Below are 23884 nucleotides of genomic sequence, written 5' to 3' on the forward strand. Positions count from 1 at the left end.
GGCCTGAACTCAACTCACTGTTCCACCACCTACTAGCACCTATGTGACTTCAGGCAAATGATCTAACTTCTTTAAGCTTCACTTTCCTGTTGTGTGACATCAGGACAGTAATGGAAGCAACCTTACATGCTTGCCTTGAAGATGCCATGAGAGGGTGCTTATGAAGCACTTCGCACAATGCCTAGCCTACAGTAAGTGTTCAGTCAATGTGATTTATATTACTATTATAAAAAATAAAGAAAATGCTGGGCAAAATGTGGTCCCAGCCATTGAGAGGTCTGAGTTTTAAAACTTCAGGAAAGAGTCATGTGACCCGTAGGAGGGAAACATACACTTTGTAGGCAGGAGGGGAAGATCTGCAATCCAGAAACACCCACGGGGATCCAGCAGGTTTTCCGGGCTGTGCAGGCAGTGACAGGAGGGGCTGGAGGGGCTGTCTTGGAAAAAGTGGCCATGGGAGCTTGGGCTTACTGAACCTGTGGTCTGTAGATCCTGGCAGACCACTGGCCAACATCAGAGGGGCCAACAGTAGATGGCCTGAACTTGGAGTTGCTTTTAATACTTACAAAGGCTGTCAGTCTGGGAGCCAGCAAAGCATCAGTTTCCCAAAGTGAGAACTGAGGCATGGATAAACAAATTAGGGGCCCAAGGAGAGGACTTGGAGGACAAGCAGGGGACAGGGCAGAGATCCAACACTGGGCCCAGGACTCAGCCTCCTTCTAGCCATGTGTCCAAGGTTCATTGACTTGGCAATTGTGTAATCTGTGCTCTTTATATTCATTATTCCTCAACCATGTTCAAGTCTCAATAAAAGGTGCTGCAGACCATCTCCATCCCCATCTGCTCTCAGCAATCATGGAGATGTCATGATGTCCCAAAGAGAAGAAACTGGCTAATGTTTTCAGATTTTTTTGACATGAAAAGAAAAATGAAGTTCAGGGACCATAGGCCTATAAGTTTAACAGCGCTCTTGGACAAAATTCTAAAACAGATAATTAATCAGATGACATGGAAGCCTTTAGAATATATATTGATCATAGGGAGATGAAACTAGTTCAGTAGGAATAAGACATGGTCAGACTAAGGATAATATCTTTACTATCAAATGAGCAATCTCTTCCCCCATGCTCAAAAACAAAAATAATTACAAAACAAAGACACCTGTAAAAATAAATATAGATCCTAATCTCTCTCTCTCTCTTTCTGAAACAGACACACACACACACACACACACACACACACACACACACATATATCCAAATATCAATGGCTAATAAATACTTGAAAAAAATCTCAACTCTAACAGTAATCAAAGAAAAGCAAATTACAATACTGGAATACTACTTTTCACTTATTGAATTAGAAAATATTTAAAATAATTTTAATAATTTAAATAAATTTAATAGACATTTTAATAATTTAAATACAATTTAAAATACATTTTAAAATAATTATGCTCAGCACAGATGAGGGCAATGAGATAGATGACCTTATATATCCTGGTAGAAGTATGAATTGTAAATGTAATGCTTTTTAATAATGATGTAATAATGGCTAACAATGAGTATGTGTAAATTTCTATGTACATGGATAATTTTATTTTTTTTATTACAACAACCCTATGAAATAGACATTGGTATTCCCATTTTGCTTATGAAGAAATTAAAAGGGTACAAGTTTCAAATGCCCCAGAGACTCTGATTCTCATATGTCATCTGGGGGTTGCAGGGAGAAAGGAAATGGGTAAGGAGAGGAGAAGACAAGAGAAGTCCCCAAGAGGGATCTGATTTGGGTATACCATTCTCCCGTTTAGAATAACAACACTCTCCTGTAGATAAGAACAGATAACTAATTTTGGCAATATTTAAGACTGTTCATACTTTTGACTTTTATTCTCTCCTAAGAAAATATTCAAAAGTTACAAAAGTGTTTGTAAACAATCATAGCCTTCAGTAATTTTATAATAATAAATGCTATCTTGATTGGAAACAATTTAAATATCTAGCAATAGGTTAAATGATTTGAAAATAATAGTAAGAGTAGTAGTAACAATAATAATTATTATTTCATACTCATTATGTACTAGGTGCTGGATTAAGCTTTACTTGAATTATCTCATGTATTCCTTATTGATATGGTTTGACCATGTCCCCACCCAAATCTCATCTTGAATTGTAGTTCCTATAATCTCCACATGTCAGGGGAGGACCCAGTGGGGGTAACTGAATCATGGGCCAGTGACCCCCATGCTGCTGTTCTCATGATAGTGAGTGGGTTCTCATGAGATCTGATGGTTTCATAAGGGACTTTCCCCTCTTTGCTTGGCACTTCTCTCTCCTGCTGCCTTGTGAATAAGGACATGTTTACCTACCCTCCACCATGATTGTAAATTTCCTGAGGCTTCCTCAGCCTTGCAGAACTGAGTCAATTAAACCTCTTTCCTTTATAAATTACTCAGTCTGGGTCAGCTCTTTATAGCAGCATGAGAATGGACTAATACACTTATAAAGATACCAAGCCAGCCCATGATAGCATCAGAATTAGAGCACAGGCAGTCTTACTCCAGAGCTTTTACTATCAATGATCAAACTCTATATATGTAATTCATTTCCATGATGGAATATTATGGAGCCATTAGAGATTATGTTTTCAAAGGGTTTTTGATAAAATAGGGAAATATTTACATTATATGCTTGGAAAATTACATATATAGTATGATCTAGCTGTGTGAAAAATATACGAAGAAAATGGCTGGAAGAAAATATACCAATTAACAGTAATTGCCTTTGAATGGTCTGGTTATGAGTCATTTATTTTCTTCTTTATACTTTTCTGAATTTTTCTAATGTACTAAAATAAGCATGTGTCATTTTTTAAAAATCCAGAGTGGAAATAAAGTAAGTCATGTTCATGCCAAATTACCCTTATTTCCATTTTGACAGTGTATTTTAAAATTTGACAAAGTAACTCATATTTTAGTACATTAAAAAATGGAAACAAGGAAATAAATTTAATAAAAATAATACTTAGAATTATTTATTAATGAAGCAATGTTTTCCATACTAAGTAAATAAAAAGAGGACCAGGATTAAGGCTTATACACTCTTGAATTTATACTTTCCTGACCCCAGTATCTAGCACAGTGCCTTATGTAGCATTGACTTTTGGCAAATATTTATAGAATGAGTGATTTTCTCTTTCTAAACACTTTTTAAAAATCAATGGCAAGACATGGAAAAAATGCTTATTGAATTTGTAGTGATAACTAACATCGCAGAAAATAGTCAACATTTATAATTACCTAAGCCATACACAGGATGAAATTTAATACTTGTTAAAATTTCCAGTATCACTTGTTTATGTATTAGAAGTTTTAAAATATGTTTTATTAATTGAATTGCTAATTTTGACTCTAGGAATATCCCAGGTAAGTAACTGAGAATGGTCACAAATATTTAGACCCAGTGATGATTCCTTGTTCCAGTACTTGGTGACACTAAAGATTAGAAAGAATCAGATGTTTAACAGTGGGTGATAGGCTGAATATACTGTGGGCATCCTTAAAATAAAATCTCATCCAGTAAAAGGTTTTGTAGAAATTTATGTGTTGATGCAGAAGTATTTTTACAAACATGGTAATGTTAAAAGGCAAGTTATAAAACAATATAAACAATGTAATCCTAATGTGAAAATATGTAGGTGCCAGCTAGAGATACATGAGGCTATACATGAAAATTTTAGGGGTAGAAATCTGTGCATGATGCAATTATAGGTAGTTTAGTTATATTTGTATTTTTTCATTATGTTCTGATGAATGTGAATTACTTTTGAAAAAACAAATGTAAAACTTCTCTATGCAACTATAGAATGTGTTCTGGAAAACCACAGTTGGTGCTGATTTTACAACATTTCATGTTAAAAACAACCACCAAACAAACAAACAAAATGGATCTGAATGTGTGATTGCCCCAGCTCTATATAGCTAGCAGTGCAGCATGGCAGCTAAGAAGATGCTAATTCCAATCTTAAGTGACACCACAAGAAGCAAAATCCCTTGGCTGTGGGCAGCAGTGATTCCCCTGGGCTCCACAGTGGGCAAAGCACAGTGATAATTTTGCATTCATTTCTTGCATTGTTTTAGAAAAGAACCTTCAAACTAGCGAGTCCAGAGTACAACAAGCAGGTGGTAGAGACATCTGCCATGAACGTGGCTTGCCCAGAAAAGGAGTGTCCACTGGGAAGCATTATCTCCACCATCCTTCCCAACCTGGTGTCTGCTTCCTTTTACATAATCCTCCCTGAGTCTCCACCACTAGGAAACATTTTGGGATGATTCCTCAGAATAACACATGTGCCTGCATGGAGGGTGGAAAATGGCTTGAGTTGTAGTTGAAGTTAGATCTTGGAAGAATAGTGAGGTCATGGTGAGGACAGCTGAGCCAAGGTGAGAGGGAGAACAACAGGCACAAGAGACAGAAAGAGCAAAAATGCAAGCCTGGGGGACCTAATTTGAGCCTTGAAACCCAGATCCTAGTATGAGAGAAGCGAAAAAGGGTAGAGAACATCAACAGCAAGCTAGAAAGATGGCTTTGACAGTAGCTTTTCATATTCCTCAGGTCAGGGAGATCATGTTATATTATATTCATTCGATTATCCATCTAATACTACCTGAGCCCTTGCTCTGTTCTTGCACCGTAACTAAATTCTGCACCTAGTCACACAAAACTGAGTCCCAGCCCTCATGGAGCTTGGAGTCCATATCAATAGAAAGAGAAGGACCAAATGGACGCTTGAAAAGTAAATGACATATTACAAATTTGCACGCTACTTTTACAGAAGAATCATGCTCATATTGTATGTATCATTACTTTTTATCATAAAGTGGCCTTCCACATTTATGTCTTGATGGCATAATTTAGCTTATGAGCCCACTGGGAAAATTCCCTAACTTATGCCACCATCTACAACTTTGTTGTCACTCCAGAACTTACTGGGTGGTGATAACACAGCCCATGAATCCATCTCTGCTCATATTTAGAGAAGTCTGCCTGGGTTTTTAGGACCAAGAGAAATATGAGATGTGTTTTGAATGTGGATTTTAGGGTTTCTCAATCTGGGAAAAGACAGTCAAATGAAGAACTGAAATTTCAAACAAGGACTACTGAAAGGAGACTTGTGTACCCTCTACGGAGACTGAATCAATTAGAGTAGCCTCAACTTAAAGCTGAAGCATGATAGGAACACTATGCCATGAGCCATTTGCTCTGCTTGGTGATTCAGAGTTTTATGCTTACAGTTTCATGAAACTCAGAATGAAACCATAGTCAGAACACACAAGGATATTTGCTACTGACAATCCAAATCCAAAAATAGCAAAACAATAATTTCTGGGACATATGATTTCAAAGATGTGCAGAAAAGGGAAAAAAGAACATTATTATACTAACTAGGCATGGTAGGTAGCTCATGCATGTAATCCCAGTGCTCTGTGAAGCCAAAGTAGGGTGATCGCTTGAGGCCAGGAGTTCAAGACGAGTCTGGGTAACATAGTGAGATCCTTCAAAAACATTTTTTAAAAATAGCCAGGCATGGTGACACATATTGGTAGTTCCAGCTACTCAGGAGGCTGAAGCAGGGAGACCACTTGAGCCCAGGAGTTTGAGGCTGCAGTGAGATATGATCATGTCACTGTACTATAGCCTGGGCAACAGGGCAAGACAGTCTCTCTTAAAAAAGAAAAAAAGAACATAGTTATATGGTTTGTGAAATTTGATAAACTTGGATTTACATTTCCATTGTACCACTTACAAGGCATATAACTGAGGCAGATTAATATATTTGAGCCTCATTTTTCTCATCTGTTACAAAATTGGATGAAGAAGAAAATTCTGCTTTATATTATTGTTAAAAGATTTTATGAGGTTGTGAATACCAAGAACATAGCAACGGCTGTTTCAACGTGAGTTTACTCCCCAACCCTCGTTAGAATCTAGTAATTAGAGGCAAGCATGGGTTTTGACTCTACAGCCAGTGATACACACCACAGCAGTATGAGGAATGCTCTCACATGTGCCAGGCACTAAGGATGTAACTAGAAATGTAGATACAATGCCAAAAACACCTTCCAGTACATGTAATGAAGACTTTAAAAATACACTTGTAATGTCACTTTTATCATTTTTATTGCATTCAATTCAACAAACATTTATTGAATGCCTACCTCATACATATTCATTCGCTAGTTTAGTAGAACGTCAGAGAGCCACTGCACTCTGATGTGAGGTCTGGGGCTGTTGGTTCAAGTCTCTTCTGACATTGAGAAGTTTTCTGTTCCCAACTAGGCAGGGCCAGTTTATTTGACTATTATGCTCCACACAGGTACAACAGAGCTCTATCAACTTTGCGAATTAACAAAAATAATGCTTTCTATATAATAGGAGACCAGATATTTATTCAATGAAAAAAGAAAGAAGGAAGGGATGAGAGAAGGGAAGACAGGCAAAAAGGGAGAACGAGATGGACAGTCAGTCACTGAGACAAATAGAGGGCAGTCAGAAAGACAGACACAAGGACAGTCATACAGAGGAAAGTTAGACAAAGGGACAGGCAGACAGAAAGACACTGTTATTTGTCCTCATGTTCTCTTCTCTTTGGACCATGACAATTCCTATCTGCTTCACAGGACTACTGAAAGAAACATATTAAAAACAAGGGAAAGCATTAGATTCTAAATGGTTATGAATAGTGTCAATATTAAGTGTCAAGTGAAACAGACAAATCATACTAATATAGAGTACTTGATTTTTAAAAATGTATTTAATTGTGGTACCTCCTGATAATGGGATGTCATTCAGCACTAAAACGCAATGTGCTATCAGGCCAGGAGCAGTGGCTCACATCTATAATCCCAGCACTTTGGGATGCTGAGATGGGCAGATCATTTAAGGCCAGGAGTTGGAGACCAGCATGACCAACATGTTGAAATCCTATCTCTATTAAAAACACAAAAATTAGCTGGCGTGGTGGTGCCTGCCCATAATCTCAGCTACTCTGGAGGCTGAGGCAGGAAAATCACTTAGACCCGGGAGGCAGAGGTCGCAGTGAGCAGTGACTGTGCCACTCACTGCATGCCAGCCTGGGCCACAGAGTGAGGCTCTGTCTCAGAAAAAAAAAAAAAATTAAAAAAAAAAAAAAGAGAAATGTACCAAGCCATGAAAGACATGGAAGATACTTATATGCATATTACTAAGTGAAAGATGCCCATCTCAAGAGACGAGAGATTGTATAATTCCAATCGTATGACCTCCTAGAAATGGGAAAGCTACAGACAGGAGAAACATCAATGGTTGCCAGGGGTTAGGGGTAGGGTGTGGGGCAGATGAACAGGTGGACCACAGAGGATTTGGGGAGCAGTGAAACTGCTCTCTATGATACCATAATGGTGAATGTACAACACCCAAAGTGAACCCTAATGTGAACGATAGACTTTAGGTGACAATGCTGTGTCAGCATAGGTCTGTCTATTGGTACAAATTAGACCACACTGGTGTGGGATGTTGACAGTGGGGGAGCTATGCACTGCGCGAGCAGGGGACATATGAGGAATTTGGTACCTTCCACTTAATTTTGCTGTGAACCTAAAACTGCTCTAAAACATAGTATGTATTAAAATAAAATAAATTTACAGAATCTGCACACGGAAGCGAATCAATCTTCACAGAACGCAATCCGGAAAACAGGTCAGATCCATTCTGAGCTTTGAAGTTGAGCAGCTTGGTTGCTGAAGTGAACAACCCATGTCTCCCCGGGTGACATCAGCTAGTCAATGAGAAGCTGACAGCAACCAAGCTCAACGCCTCTCTTAGAAGTAGAGAGTCTATGATGGTTCTTCCAAGACAAAAACCTCTTTGGCCTCCATTTCCTTACAAACATCTCCAGGGCAAGTTGAAGGTGCCACATAGATAGACTCTGACATGGAATCCAAGCTGCAGCTTCAGAGGGCCCTAGTGGATAAAGGCCTGGCAGTTACATGACTAGGGTCCAAATGGGGTCTAGAAGAGGAGCTGGGGAGAGGTAATCACTCACCCAAAGTGCTGGGACCGAGAAGGTTTCAATCACCCATGAACAGATCTGAACATTTCAATCATGAAACCTGAACTCTGCCTCCCATATCAGTGAGCATCTTGGCCTCCATCGCACCAACAGCTTTACTGCCGACAGGGCCTCCCTGCGAACAGAGACCATCTCTAACTCAAGACGGCCTTTACTTCTATTCAGCCTTACCTCAAGCAGGGCCTGCGTGACGGCAGATGAACAGGGCAGGGAGCTTCATCTTGTCCAAGGCCCTCTTTCTGGAGGGAAAATGTAGGGACAGCTCCATTAGGTGAGATGCTATCTTAACTCTAAGGCAGGCTTGCTGACAAGCATCTGCAGGGCAAGCACTCTACACTGCTTTTCCCACCGTAGGTATGGGCGAATGGTGCTAAGCTCTCCTCTGAACACCCTTGTGACCAAGGGCCGAGTTCATAGGTGGCTTGACCTGGACTGAGACCTGAGCTGGAGTTGAGTGAAGGGATGGGCAGCCCTGCCTCTGTTACAGGCTGTGGGAAAAGAACTTCATGGCTGTGGGCCTCAGTTTCTGCATTCATAATAGAAAAGGGCTAGGCCAATTGATTGCCAAGTTTCTTCCTGGCTTTGATTTCAGAAACCACATCTCTACTAAAAATACGAAAAATTATCTGGGCATGGTGGCATGCGCCTGTAGTCCCAGCTGCCCGGGAGGCTGAGGCAGGAGAATTGCTTGAACCTGGGAGGCAGAGGCTGCAGAGAGGCAAGATCGCGCCACCGCGCTCCGGCCCGGGCGACAGAATGAGACTCTGTCTCACAAACAAACAAACAAACAAACAATGACAGCATTTATTTTGCTCACAAATATATCTTTATATCTGTATGTTAGATTCTCCACCTAACCAGGGATCCAACACTAGACACTGACCCATTAGTCCAATGATCTAACCAACAGAAGCCAGCAACCGCAGCTCAGGGCCAGGGAACCCCCGGCAGGAGACTCCGGCATGCCAAACCTCACTTGTTCTCTCATTCTAGCCAGGTGAGCAAGGATGCCTTAGATTGCAATCCAAACTGGGACTAAACCCGAAGAGCTTATTCCCTTCTTTCTGTTATTCTAAGACACCTAGAGCAGCCCAGAGCAAGAGCCTTCCCTACACACAGCTGCAGCCCCTATCAAAATGACAGCTGCAAAGGCCACCGATGAGCAAGGCCCTTCAGGTACCAGCCACCTTTCAGTGAGGGACTCATAATGACCAACACTCCTTGTACTTTGGCAACTTCTTAGCCAAATATCACAATAATGGCCAGGCTCTAGGCAGTCGACGAGAAAAACCCCAAAATCCCAGTGATACAACTCAGTCTCAGCGGCCTTAAACAGCCCAAGAAAAACAAGTTGTGCTCTTTCTGGGCTCTTGGTATTTACTTTTTCTGACATTGAGTTTCATGATTTCCCTACCCATGGGTAGGAGTGGGCATGGATAAAACGACAATCCATTTTTCCACACTGATAATGCGTAAGCTAGCTGAGATCTCTAAAGCCTCTACAATCTTTCATTTCTTCTTCCCGCCAGAGCTTACCCAGAAGTTTCTCTTAATTAGAATTTCCTCTGTTTCATTTAGAGTATGATATCCACCCTGGAAACCTGGAAGCAATCTTTTCAGGCTGGCCTTTGCTCATCAGGGAAGTCTCGCTCACCACAGTCAGTTGCCTACATAAGACAGAGCAGCACTCACCTTGGTGGTATAAAATTAAAGGCTAAGTGAAGGAAGCAACAGACTTCAAAAGAAGAGCCATCCCCTCCGCAAAGGAAGGAGATGAGAACAAGAATCCTCCAGAACAGCACCTATCGCTTTCCCTTTGTCATTAGTGAGCCCCTGAGGATGGATTCCTGTTTGACGTGGAGCCTGTACTTTTGACAGTCACTGAACATGACCCCTAAATTGATTTTAAATCCCTCTTCAGAAGAAACTGAAATGATAAAACACACAGCATCTTTTGGAGACCATCTGCCAGAAACCACTCAACAGATGGGGGCTTAAAACTCTGTTAGCCTCCAGCCTGCCAGTCTTTGTTTAAACTTTAAGAGAACTGCAGGTGTTAAATGGGCCCCCAGGATTGCAGACCACTTCGGGGCATAGGTTCTAATGAGGATTCTGTGAGAACTGCTAGACAATTGGATCAGGACAGGCCTGTAAGGCTCCGACCAAGCCCATTTTATGGTTCACATGGAAGTCTTGAGATACTTAAAATCTCCCACCAAAATAAAAAAAAAAAATGCTTAGACCATGTTTTCTTTAATTGAAAACTTGCAGAGAAGGCTCTCAGAGAACATTGTGTTTCTGTGCCACTGCATGCAAACTTAGGCCTACAATGTAAAATACCTAAATCTTCCACCTTTTCCTATTTTCATATTAGTTACCTATATGACCTTGGGACTAGCCTTAGAGATTGTTTAATTCAAACTCATCACACACAGGAGGGAACTGAGGCCCACACGGGAGGAGCTACTTACTTAAGACTTTGCAGGATGTTTGTGGAAGAAATAAGATCCCACTATGGTACAGTGTCCTTCCTAATATCTCTGCGACTCTGGGTCCACAGTGTTGGGAGAGACGCTATGGCAGGGGGTGGGCTGGACCAAGACAGAGAAATGTGCTATTCTAGTTATCTGTTGCTGTGTAGCAAACAACTCCAATACTTAGGGCTTAAAACAATGACGGAGGCCAAGCACGGTGGCACTCGCCTGTAATCCCAGCACTTTAGGAGGCCAAGGCAGATGGATCATGAGGTTCGAGACCAGCCTGACCACTATGGTGAAACCCTGTCTCTACTAGAAATACAAAAAAATTAGCTGGGTGTGGTGGCATGCACCTATAGTCCCAGCTGCTTAGGAGGCTGAGGCAGAAGAATTGCTTGAACTCGGGAGGCAGTGAGCCAACTGGCCAAGTCCAGCTGGCCAACAGGGCAAGACTCCATGTCAAAAAAAAAAAAAAAAAGACAGCATTTATTTTGCTCCCAAATCTTTAGCTTGGGCATTGCTTGGTTGGGCAGCTTGGGGAAGGGCCTGGTTGAGCAGCTGGTCTCTTGTCCACTCTGGCTCAGTTGGGTCATTCAAAGGCTGGGGGCTGGAATCATCTGAAGTCTCATTTAGTCAGATATCTGGTAGGTGATGCAGACTTTTTTTTTTATTGACTTTTCTGGGAATTATTTATTTATTTATATATACAGAGTCTCTGTCACCCAGGCCAGAGTGCAGTGTTACAATCATGGCTCACGGCAGCCTTGACCTCCTGTGCTGCTGCTGACTCTTGGCTGGGATCTCACCTGGGACTGTAGCTGGAAGATCTGCAAGTGGCCTTTTCATGTGGCTGCTTGGCTTCTTTACAACATGGTTTTACAAGGGGGGTTACTGAGAGAGAGAGCAGATGGAAGCTGTATTCACTTTTCCAACGTCACTTCCACTGCATTCTGCTCATCAGGTGTGAGTGACCCAGGCAAGCCCATTTTCAAGGAGAAGGGGATTCGACTCTGTTTGGATGGAAGGGGTGTCAAAGAATTTGTGGACCTGTTTTAAAGCCATCACGTATGCCAAAGATGTCTTTTTCTATCACATTGGTTAGAAAGTGAGGAATAGATTTTCACTGTTTTGAATAAATAGCCCCACAGGAAAGTGTTCTTTACTCTGTGCCTATCATATACTAGGCACAAGATTGAATGTTTTGTTTGGTTATTTCATTTCAGTTTCAATCCTGACAACAGCAGCAGCAACACTCATCTTTTCCCAAAGAGGAAACTGAGATTCAGAGATCATTTAATTTGCCTAAACTCACTCAATTAGGAAGCGGCAAAGGCAGATTGTATCCCAGATCTGTGTTGAAGGCTCATTCTCTTTCCATAAGATAACTTCCTGCAACTTCTTGCCAACTTCCACTGAGGTAGGCAGAAACTATATCCCTGGTGGTACAACACCCCTGAAAATGCTGGGTTCTAGAGAAGTTTGATATAACTGAACCCTCCACCACACACAATAAAACGAGCAAAACCTTCTCTCCCAGTTCCTGGCAAGGTCTACTTCTTGTACAGATGAGAAGAAAGCTGAGGCTCTCAATTTGGTTGGAGTACTCCTGGCAAAATTGTGTCTACCTTATATGTTAATGAAAGGATCAATGGTTCTTTGCCTGACAAGATCTTTTTCATCCTTTGAACCCAGCTTACATACCACCTGCCCAAAAAGTCCTTCCCCGAATACCCCATCAAAGTAGGTTCCCCATACCACCATGTTCCATCAGTGCTCATGGTTCGCCTCCTTCCTGGCACGTATCCCAACCTGTGGGCTTAGTCACTTGCTTATTGTCTGACTGCTACCATCACGTCTGGCAGAGAGTAGGTGCTAAATATTTGTTGGATGGACAAATGACTGAATGAAGGAATGATCCCAGACTGTGAAAACCTTGAGATCCGCAGAACTTCCACTTTTGACCACAGGATGCTAGGACCACAGGTCCACACTCTCATGCCCCACTATGGAAAAATTGGGTATAATAACAGCAATCTTATGAGGCACTTAACTAGGAATCAGGCACTCTTCCATCACTTTACGATTATTATCTCACTATTCCTTACAACAGCCCTGTAACACAGGTATTACAATTATTCCTACTTTTCAGATGAGGAAACTGAGGTTTGGAGAAGATATGTAACTTGCCCTAAGCTAACACCACTGGCAAGAAGCAAAACTAAATGTTCTCACTGAGATCTGTTTGGCTTCACAGTCTGCCTTCTCAGTTATTGGGCAATAGTGCCAACTATGGGATTTCTTAAAGGTTTGATTTAAAAAAATTAAAAGGTAGCTAGAGATCAATTTTAAATAATTAATTTTTATGGAAAATGAGAATTGCTTACTTGACTCTCTGACAACACATTACCAACATCAAGTAGTGTTTGGACTAGGTCCATGCATGTTGGTAACAGGTACCCAAATTATAGGAGCAGCACTTGTAAGCCTCTTGAATCTTCAGAATACAAATAGGGAATGGTGCAACAAAGTTTGGCCTTCCTTGAACTCTTTAAATAAGAGTGTGACTCGATCTAAATTATTCTAAGCTCTCAGTTTTCTACCTAGGCATAGGATTTAATGTAGCATGTGCCTCTCATGCCACCTCCAGCATCCCTTAGTTGTGGGTTGCAATAGGGTTTAGGTAACTTGGAGAAAGGTTAATGAGAAGCCTGATACTTTATGAGAGTCTCCACAACTCTAGGCCCTTAGTCCAGTTTCGGGGAGAAAGTGCCTATAATTTTTCTTAGTTGCTGTCTTTGAGACATCTGTTACATTCTAACTTTCATGTGTTCTATCAGTCCACTGTGTTTGAGCCATAGTCCCAGTGTATTTTCACCTGGGAGAGAACATTAGAAGGGCAAATGCAAGCCCTTCTACTCGTAACACTTGCGCGGAAACACAGTGAAATAAGACATGAGGACGTGATGCTGAAAGAAACCACAGTCCCTAATTGAATCTCTTGCAGTCCTGTATTCCTCACAGAATCTCAAGGTTAGAAAGAACTGTAGGAAGCCACAAAGTCCAGGTCCCTTCTCAATGCCCTTGGCAATGACATCTGATCTTTCCTTCACCAGTTCCAAGTGTGTGTGTGTGTTGAGTGGGGGAGGTAACTCTATTTCATGAGTGGACAGTGCTGACTGATGGAAACCTCCTCAATTATTTTCAGCTTGACCTCTCTCAAACTTTCCTATGGAAAACTAGAAGGAAAACAGTCCATTTCTTCTCCTCTAATCAGTGCTTTATTCACGACAATATGTTCTAACTAGTCTGAAATTTTACAAACTTATCGTTGAAACAGGTGCTCTTAAGAAAGGTCATTTTCATAATCAAATCTAAAAACAAGTTTCAGAAACAATTATCTACAGGTAGGAGACATTAAAAAATAATTGTTGAATGAATGAATGAATGAGTTTACTCACACCAATAAAACTGGAAGTTGCCTTTACTATTGGGTCACCATCAGGATACATCGGTTTTGGAGTGACAGGAGGAGAGTATCTCTTGGACCTCAGAGAGGGGCTGATGTCTCTGTCTCCCAACCCACCCTGTCCTGGGATACAGGTAGAGGCATCAGCTTACACTTTTATTCCCTCAATGTCCAGCACAGAACCTAGCAGAAAGTGAATGCCCAACAAATACTCCAAAGAATCTCCAGTAATGGAAAGAACTCCAGAGACCATTTGGCCCAATCATTTTCCTCCCAGAAACATAAAAGAGATCAGTAAAACAAATCAGTAATTTCTTCTAGGTTCCTAGAAAGCCCTCCTACCCTCGACCAAATCCAGAACACCTTTCCATCTGCTTTGCCTAAACTTCCTTTGATGGAAGGCTAGAGCCTGTCATAGCACACACCATCAAGCTTTCCCTTCTAAAGTGACAAGGTCCAAACGAAAGATAAATTACCCTCAACTCACACTAAGGTATAAAGGACAGTTGGCAGACCTTTCTGGAAAGCTATATAAAATTAACTAGCAACCAAAGAATGAGTCATGTGAATCCTAAATATCTGCTTCTCTGAGCTAGGTGGTGGATATCATCTAAACTGATGAGATTGCTTACGTGTCTCCTCTGGGAAAACAAAAAAGCAGTTTGGAAGGGTGGTCAAAACTTCCCTTCTTAAAGGGGTTGCAAAACCCACAACAAGAGATCCACATGGTGCCTTCAATCTGACACTCATTAGGTGGGGCTCAGCCCTCCAGTGCTTTGTAAAGACATCTGTTACCCTGTTAATTACATCCTGGACAAGCTCCAGGATGTCTGAGTCAGGACCCATGGGACACTGGTATTTTTTTAAAAGCCCTTGGTCTACCCTAGAATGACACTTTCCACTCAAGGATGTGTTGACTAAACTATGAATCAGCAGCCCACACATAGCAGGTGCTCCAAGCATATGGCCCATGACAATGCTTCTCAAATGTTAATGTGTGTATGAATCACCTGGTGATCATATTGGAAATGAAGGTTCTGATTAAGTGTCTGGGGTGGAGCCTAAAATTCTGCATTTCTAACAACCTCCCAGGTGATGAAGGTGCTGCTGGTTCAAACACCGTACATTGAATAGCAAAGTTATGTCTAAAATTTACTAGGCAAAAGAAGGCCTGAGAAGCATATTGAATAGGCACAATCCCAGGTCACCAACCTCAAAGGTTTTTATTCAGAAAAACTGAAATTGGACCACAGTATATACATATTTAATAGGTACCCTTCAGTGATTCAGCAGAGGTCTCTTTGATGGTACTTTAAGAGATACTAATATATCATTTTCTATTTTCCTTTTTTTTGAGTCACAGTCTCACTCTGTCACCCAGGCTGGAGTGCAGTGGTACAATCTTGGTTCACTGCAACCTCCACCTCCTGGGTTCAAGTGATTCTCATGCCTCAGCCTCCCAAGTAGCTAGGATTACAGTCGTGAGCCACCACGCTCAGCTAATTTTTGTGTTTTTAGTAGAGATGGGTTTTGCTACGTTGGCCATGCTGGTCTTTAACTCCTGACCTCAAGGGATCCACCTGCCTTGGCCTCCCAAAGTAAGAGATACTAACATGTCTCTTGAATGATCATATTCAAGGCGTGTCCTCTGGCCTCTTACAGAAGAGAAATACTCACCTGACATCCACGCCCCCTGACCACTTAGGACAGTGACTGTCAAACTCCAAGGCACTTCAAAATCGCCTGGAGGGTTTGTTAAAGCTCAAAAAGCTGCCCCAAATCCCCAGGGTTTCTGATTCAGTAGTTCTTGGGTGGGATCCAGGAATTTGCATTGCTAACCAGTTTCCAGGTAATACTGATATTGGTGGTTTGGAGGCCATGCTTTGAGAACCTCTGGTCCAGATGAAAGATAATCTTTTAAAAATCACCAGAGGAGCTTTTCAAACCACACTCATTATGAAATGCTTGGGGACCCCAACCCACGACTTTTACAAACAGCACTTCAGGTGCTAAGCACCCACTGAGAGAACAAATACTCCAAAGAAAAGGCTCCTTAATCCTGAATAGATAATAGTTTTAAACCAATATTCTTAGGGCCCCAGAAAGAGATGTGGGACTGCTGACCAACCAGACCCAGGGATCTCAGACAGGGAAGTCCTCAGGCCGAAACCCAAGGAAAGGCCTAACAGTTGCTGAGCAGGAAGGAAGCTGCTCCATAGGGAAGTGGGCCCATCCTTCTCAGTCCCCAAAGCAAAGGAGGTCATGGCTTCCCCACAGCCGGCAGTATCTCCAACCCAGTGAGCCCAGCCATTTATTAGTCCACATAAGGCAGCTTCAGTTTAGCAGAACAGCTTATCTATAATATATGGAAACTAGGGTGACATGCGTTCATTGAGATCCTGCCCAAATTCATCAAGACAGAGAGAGGAGAAATGAGTTGAGTCCTCTTGTTTCACGGAATAGGATCACATTCTATTTGGATCTATGGTAATCAGAAGTGTGGTGCTCCTCCCCTAAAACACTCCAGACCCTTGAAAGCAGGTTCATGTCAATATCTCAAGGGCAGCATTAGCCAGGAAGGCCAATGAAGGCTCCCTGCCAGGAAGGAACAGCCTGGAGAAGCATTTCAGGAAAGAAGCAACAGCCAGACAACAGCTGCCCCAGACAGACAGCACATCAGCCGAGGGCGTGATTACATGGGACTTGAGAAGTACAGTTATGCATTGCTTAACGATGGGGATTTGTTCTGAGAAATGCATCATTAGATGATTTCATCACTGTGAACATCACAGAGTGCATTCATACAAACCTAGATGGTAGCTTACTACACACCTAGACTATATGGTATAGGCTATTGCTCCCAGGCCATAAACCTGTACAGCATGTTACTGTACTGAATACTGTAGGCAACCGTAAAACAATGGTATTTGTGACCTAAACATATATAAATATAGAAAAGGTACTGAGCTGGGCACAGTGGCTCATGCCTATAATTTCAGGACTTTGGGAGGCCAAGGTAGGAGGATTGCTTGAGCCCAGGAGTTTGAGACCAGCCTAGGCAACATAGTGAGACCCCATTTCTACAACAAATTTAAAAATTATCTGGGTGTGGTGGCACATGTCTGTAGTCCCAGCTACTTGGGAGGCTGAAGTGGGAGGATTGCTTGAGCTCAGGAGTTCCAGGTTACCGTGAACTATGCTGGTGCCACTGAACTCTAGCCTGGGTGACAGGAACCTTTCTTGAAAGTAAAGCAAAGCAAAGCAGAGAGAGAGAGAGAGAGAGAGACAGAGAGAGAAAGAGAGAGAAAGAGAAAGAGAGAGGAGGCCAGGCATGGTGGCTCACATCTGTAATCCCAGCACTTTGGGAGGCCAAGGCGGGCATATCACAAGGTTAGGAGTTTGAGACCAGCCTAGCCAGCATGGTGAAACCCCGTCTCTACTAAAAATACAAAAATTAGCAGGGCATGGTGGCATGTTCCTGAGGTCCCAGCTACTAGAGAGGCTGAGGCAGGAGAATCACTTGAACCCGGGAGGCGGAGGTTGCAGTGAGCTGAGATCATGCCCCTGCACTTGCACTCCAGCCTGGGAGACAAAGCAAGACTCTGTCTCAAAAAAAAAAAGAAAGGAAGGGAAGGGAAAAAAGGAAGGAAAAAGAAAAGAAAGAAATGTTACAGTAAATATAAAATGTAACAAACGGTATACCTGTATAGGGCATTTATCATGAATGAAACTTGCCAGGACTGAAAGTTGCTTTGGGTGAGTCAGTAAGGAGTGGTGAGTGAGGGTGAAGGCCTAGGACATTACCGTACCCTCCTGTAGACTTTAGAAACACTGTACACTGAAGCTACACTAAATTTATTTTTAAAAATTAATTTGTGCTGGATGTTATGACAGCTATAACTTCTGCATGCGACAGGAATTTTTCAGCTTCCTTATAAGCTTCTGAGACCACTGGCGTATGTGTGGTCCTTCACTGCCTGAAATGTTATGTGGTCCATGACTAGTTTGATTTGGGTTCTGCCTGCCCCATGGTCTCCGGGATGGGAAAGGCCCCAAGTTGCATGTTTATTGAGTGTGAGCATCTCAGCTTCTTCCTGTAATCCCAAGTAATAATTGCACTTTCTGCTCGTCTTGCCTTCTGCTGCTCTGAGTTAATGAGTATCACCAGAAAACTGGTTTCTGAGGCAGCCTAGGATCCCAATTCTCAGGCTCCTGCTTGTATGAAGCATCATTTTACTGAAACTGAGGGACAGTTCTGAGGCAGTGATCACCTTCCATGAGGTGACATGTTACCAGGCAAAGTAGAAGCAGAGCAAGTGTCCACTGTGTCTTCATGGTCTAGATTTTTAGAGACAGTTCCCAGCTCAAATATTCTTTTCTCTTGTTCAGCCAACAAGTACTAATTATTGGTGATGAAAATATACAGAAATACTGGAGATACTGGTTAAAGATAACTATAAAATAACAACGGCGATAACTGTAGCTAACATTTTTGAGACTCGAGTGGTAGAGGTATTACCCCCATTTTAGAGGTAAGAAAACGGAGACTCAGAAAGCTAAGACAGTAGCACAAAGGTAACATCATCTAATGTGGGCCTGTCCTTCATCAGAGACCTTACCTGTACTCTACAAAGACATTCTGAACCTACAATGGTATAACTTAACGATTTTTTGACTTTATCATGACGCAAAAGCTACCTGCATTCAGACACCAAATTTAAAATGTTGGCCTTTTTTGTCATAAATTGTTTATCTTTATTATTATAAAATAGGCATTGTGTCAGATGAGTTTGCCTAACCGTAAGCTGGTGTAAATGTTCTGAGCACATTCAAGGGAGGCAAGCCTAGGCTATGAGGTTCGGTAGCTTACGTGTATTCAATACATTTTGACTTCTGCTATTTTCAACTTAAGATGGGTTCATCAGGATATAACCTCATGGCAGCTCGAGGAACTTCTGTACCTTCTTACTTTTGCCCTTACATACTGCGCTGACACTGCAGAATAGCCCTGAAGGCAGGAAGAAGGAGAAACAGTTTTGTCATCTGAGCCAGCTCTGCCAAAACTGCTTTTCAAGGAGCAAAAGGACTCACCCAAGACTCAGACACCCAAGACTTGGAACTGGTACGAGAGCCAGGGGTTTGCTGGATCAATGCCTCCACGCCAGCAGCAGCAAAGCAACCCAGTCTTCATACTCAGACCCAGCCCAGGGTCACAGGTCTATCTTCTTCGCTAGTCCCATTCAGCTCATGTCTTCCTGGTCTCCACCCTGCTAATTGTCTACAAACTCAGAAAAGGCCTTTGAATCTAACACAGGTTTGCTCATGGCAGAAACGCACAGAAGGGGGAGAAAATAGGTTGGGAACTTCAGAACGTGCAGTAAAATAGAAACCCCTCCAATGTTCCCAGCACTGAAGCATTCAAATAAAATCACTGGACAATTATTTGCCTGGATCAAGAAAGTAAAGTCATTTTAGGAGCTGCCACTAATCTTAGAAAATAACAAGTGTGATTTGATCCGTGCAAGGAACCACAGTGCTTGAAGATTTCTCCACCAGAGGCTCTGCACTTTCGTGAAGTATTGACAAAGACCCAAGGGTAAGTTACGGGGGGAGTATGACCACTGCGAGCTTTTGCAGAAGTGGTAGGAGCTGGCTAAGATCAATGATTTCCTTGATTGCCTGGCTTCCCCCTCTCTTAAGCCTGGTCTCCGTCTCAATTTCTATTCCTATCGGCCAGAAAAATAAAGATTGTTTACAGAGCTGAAATAACACCTGCTTGGTTTATCTTATTTTAGAAACAATAAAAGCTAGGGAGTTGGAGGGATTAAGGAGGAAAAAAATCAATTGTGTTCTTTCATGTTGGAAACATTAAAAAATAAGTCACCCTGCTACCTGCTCTAAGGCCCAATTTGGCTCTCCATTACCCGGGGCAATTTCCAATCTCATCCTGTAACTTCCCAAGGTTTAAACTCGACTGAACCATAACTGAATGCCCTTGACAGACTCCAGGAAACTTTTTCTGGTCAGTTTTTGACAATTTTAGGGCACGAAACTGATGCTAAACGCACCAAAAGAAATGGAAATGTTTGCTTTGGCATTAGTACCCAAATACGGTCGGCACCCTGAGTCTGGCTGGATCACTTTGAATGTTTTTTAAATGTTTTACTGTTATTTCACAGCATGTTTGTGAGAAAGGCAAAGAAGATTTACTCCCTCTCCCACTGAGCTTGCATTATACAGATGTGGATGTTGAAAAAAAAAAAATTAAAACAACAAAAAGAGAGGAATTGGCTGGCCCCAAGCCACAGGGATAATAGATGGTTAAACCGGGTTAGAATCCAGGTTTTCTAACTCCTAACGCAGCAGCACTCATTCATGATCATTCTCTGGAACATGCACCTTTGCCAGCCAAAACGCAGGAGTGACTGGGTTTATCAGATAAGAAAGCCAGGTCCTCAAATCCAGGCCATCCAAGGGTGGCCACAGCAAGCTCAGCAGGATGCAGAATATAGCAGCCTTTCTCCCTGCCTGCATCTCCCTGCAGAAGGAGCTTTGAAGGAGGACAGGGCAGTTTGAAGTGTGACCCCATCATACACTTCATGAACTAGCATACCATAGCCCCTGCTTGCCCTCACTGACTTTAAGCATGACACCAGCCACTCCCTGACTCAGTCTCTTCATCTGTGATAAGGAATACCAAATAGTCTAAAGCAGTGTTCCAACATAGGGGACCCCACCTCTACAAGAAATTAAAAAATTAATCAGATGTGGTGGTGCATGTCTGTGGTCCCAGCTACTCAGGAGGCTGAAGCGGAAGCTTGGGAGCTTGAGGCTGCAGTGAGCCATGATCACACCACCACACTCCAGCCTGGGCAACAGAGCAAGACACTGTATAAAAATAAATAAATTAATAATAATAATAAAGTAGTGCTCAAAACTTCTCTGGGAATGAAGACCTTTTTTTTAGGCAAACACATTGATATTTACACCTTACTGATCACTAATATTATTATTTATCAGAAAAAAAATTCTAAATGAGTTTCTATTTTCCTACCTACAACAGCTTCTAAATCCATTTGACAAACAGTAGTATAGAAGTGTTCAGTACAAAAAAGTCTCTCTGTCTTAGGAGATGCCGGGTGCTAGCAAGGATGTGCAAATGGGAACCTCTTCTAGAAGACCCCTGCCCCAGAGCTGCAGGAGGCACCATGATTCTGAGCTGGCTGCCTGTGAAGGAATGTTTATAAAGTTTTACCAATAGCAGCTTCTCTAAGAGCACCAACTCTGGGAGTGGGGGTCAGTGAGGAACTGTCTGGGTTTTCTGCAGTGAAATGATTTTATGCAGAAGGGGGCGACCAGCACTGCAGCCAGGGGACCAGCCCTCTTTAGTCAGAAACACCTCAACCCTGCACTCACAGGGACTCATGGACTTGGAGTCCTGCAGGTGAGTGCCCTCTGTGAGGACCTCTGCTGCATCACAAAATGACTTTCCCAGGAAGCTCCAGAGTGTCAAACAGCCATGCATCCTTGGCTCTGGGTTGAGGAAAATCTCCTGGTTGGTGCTTTGAGAAGGAACCTTAAGGTTTTGAGGGAAGAATTCTCTACGGACCTATTTTACCACAGCACCTCTTTCTGTAGACTATCTCAAGTAACCGGGATTTCAAAGGGCCCAGGATGGAAAATGCTAGCCTCGAGTCTTTCTTCTCTGAATGGATTCTGCCTAGTAGAAGAAAGACGGGTTTGAAGGAGGAGGAATGGGAGACAGGCTCACCATTCCTGGGTCCCCTGCATGTGCCAGGCAACAAGCTGAGCACATTATGTCTCTTCTCGTTCAATTCTCTTGTTTACTTTACAAGGCACATATTAGTTCTCATCTCCCCGTTTTGTTAGTGGGAAGATGGGGATCACAGGGCTTGCCAATGGAAGGACACCCAGGGCTGACTCAAGGCTGTGCTGTTCCTACTGGGCTGTCACCACCAAACAGGGAATGGAATTTAAAAAAAAAGGTTCACAGCACCTCAAGCATCTGTGCCGCAGCGCCCATCCATCCATCCGTCTTCAGACCTGTCAGCTCATCCCTTTCTGCCAGTGCTTAAATGAATTGAAAAGAATAATAAACCCAAGTTTTGATAAGTGCATGCAAGGAGGCTGCAGCTGGCCCAGATGCCCCTCAGTTGTGCTGATCTAAGCATCAAGCCAGAACACAAAAAGCCCGAGCACTGAGCGGGACTAATAGGTTTCTACAGACGGCGGCAAGGAGCCCTCCTCCTTGGGCTTCCTGCACTCCTTCATGCTCCAGCATCCTGGGGCGGCCCCACCTCCAGCCTTTGCACATGCGGCTCCCTTGGACTACACTTCTCTTCTTCCCCCTTTTCACTTGGCTAAATTGGTCTTGCTTCATGGCTCAGCTCAAAAGTCCACTTTCCGGGAGGACCTTCCAGACCTTTTAAATGCTCTCAAGATCCCCAGGACTTCTGACAACTCTTTTGAGATTTTGTACTTTGTCAGTCCTAAGTATCTGTGTTATATCTGCCTTCCCAGCTGGTTTATAAACTCATAAGGGGGCAAGAACCCTATCTGTTTATTCACTATCCTGTCCAGCATGTAGTCAATCCTCTGTACACTGTACTGATGTCTTTATAACTATTTCCCTGACTCTGAAGCAAGCCCCTTAGCAAAGTACAGTAGATCATTTATTCTTTTTTTTTTTCTTTTTGAGACAGAGCCTCACTTACTCTGTCACCCAGGCTGGCATGCAGTGGCATAATCTCGGTTCACTGCAACCTCTGCCTCCTGGGTTCAAGTGATTCTCCTGCCTAAGCCTCCCCAGTAGCTGGGATTACAGGTGCGCACCACCACAACTGGCCAATTTTTGTATTTTTAGTAGAGACAGGGTTTCACCATGTTGGCCAGGCTGGTCTCGAACTCTTGGCCTCAAGTGATCCACTCGCCTCAGCCTCTCAAAGTGCTGGGATTAAAGGCATGAGCCACCATGCGTGGCCCACTTATTCTTCAAATATGTGCCAGTCACTGTGCTAGGGATTAGGAACATTACAGAGAACAAGATCAGTAAGAGTCTCAGTCCAGGAAACTGGTACTGCAGTGGGAGAGCAGACCATGAGCAAATAGCACAGATACCCAACAGGGAGAGGTAAATGCTGTGATGATGGAGAAAAGCAGAAAGAGGGCTAGAGAGAAATCAGGAAAGGCCTTTCCAGGAGGTACAGTTAAGCAGCATCCTTTGAGCATTGAGGCAGTGAGCTCTGTAGGAGAGTAAGAAGAAACATGCTCCAGACAGAGGGTGCCATGGTAACAAAGCCTTTAAGGCAGGGTCCAGGAATGGCCAGAATATCACGTCAGCCACAGTGACATGTGGAAAGTGGGGAGCAATGGGAGGGGAAGCCAGAGGGGTATCCTGGCGCAGCTGGTGTAGTAACAGCTGGAATTCCTGGTCTCTTACTAGATGCCACACACTGTTCCTGGTGCCCTAGAAGACACCATCACCCCCATTTTGCAGTTGACAAAGCTGAGGCATGGAAAGGTTAACCACTCACCCAAGTGATGTAAGTGGCAGAGCTGAGATCTGAACCCAGGCGGTCTGGTCCAGAGCTCACACTCTTGCTCTACTCCTCTTTCGTGTCCTGTGAGTAAGATTGCCAAGTAAAACACAAGATGTCTACTTTTATTTGAATTTCAGATAAAGAGCAAATCACTTTTTCATGTAAGTATATCCTAAATATTGTGGAAGCATCCTGTTTTTGTTGTTATTATTGTATGTGTAGTGTGTGTGTGTGTGTGTGTGTGTGTGTGTGTGTGTGTGTGTGTGTGT

General features: G+C 42.7%; 1 protein-coding gene and 1 long non-coding RNA gene across 2 annotated transcripts in view; one reads left to right on the forward strand and one right to left on the reverse strand.

Moving 5' to 3' along the window:
* Positions 1–10354, forward strand: part of LOC116524109 — a 29301-nt gene extending 18947 nt beyond the window's left edge. Inside the window, exon 3 of the long non-coding RNA XR_004257180.1 lies at positions 9691–10354. This is a non-coding gene — a long non-coding RNA (uncharacterized LOC116524109). The remainder of the gene's footprint in view (positions 1–9690) is intronic.
* Positions 1–23884, reverse strand: part of ALK (ALK receptor tyrosine kinase) — a 756557-nt gene that overhangs the window by 562612 nt on the left and 170061 nt on the right. The gene's annotated exons all lie outside the window — the stretch shown is intronic.

The sequence above is a fragment of the Sapajus apella genome, unplaced genomic scaffold, assembly GCF_009761245.1.
Source record: "Sapajus apella isolate SASKATOON/1434 unplaced genomic scaffold, GSC_monkey_1.0 scaffold44, whole genome shotgun sequence".
NCBI lineage: Eukaryota > Metazoa > Chordata > Mammalia > Primates > Cebidae > Sapajus > Sapajus apella.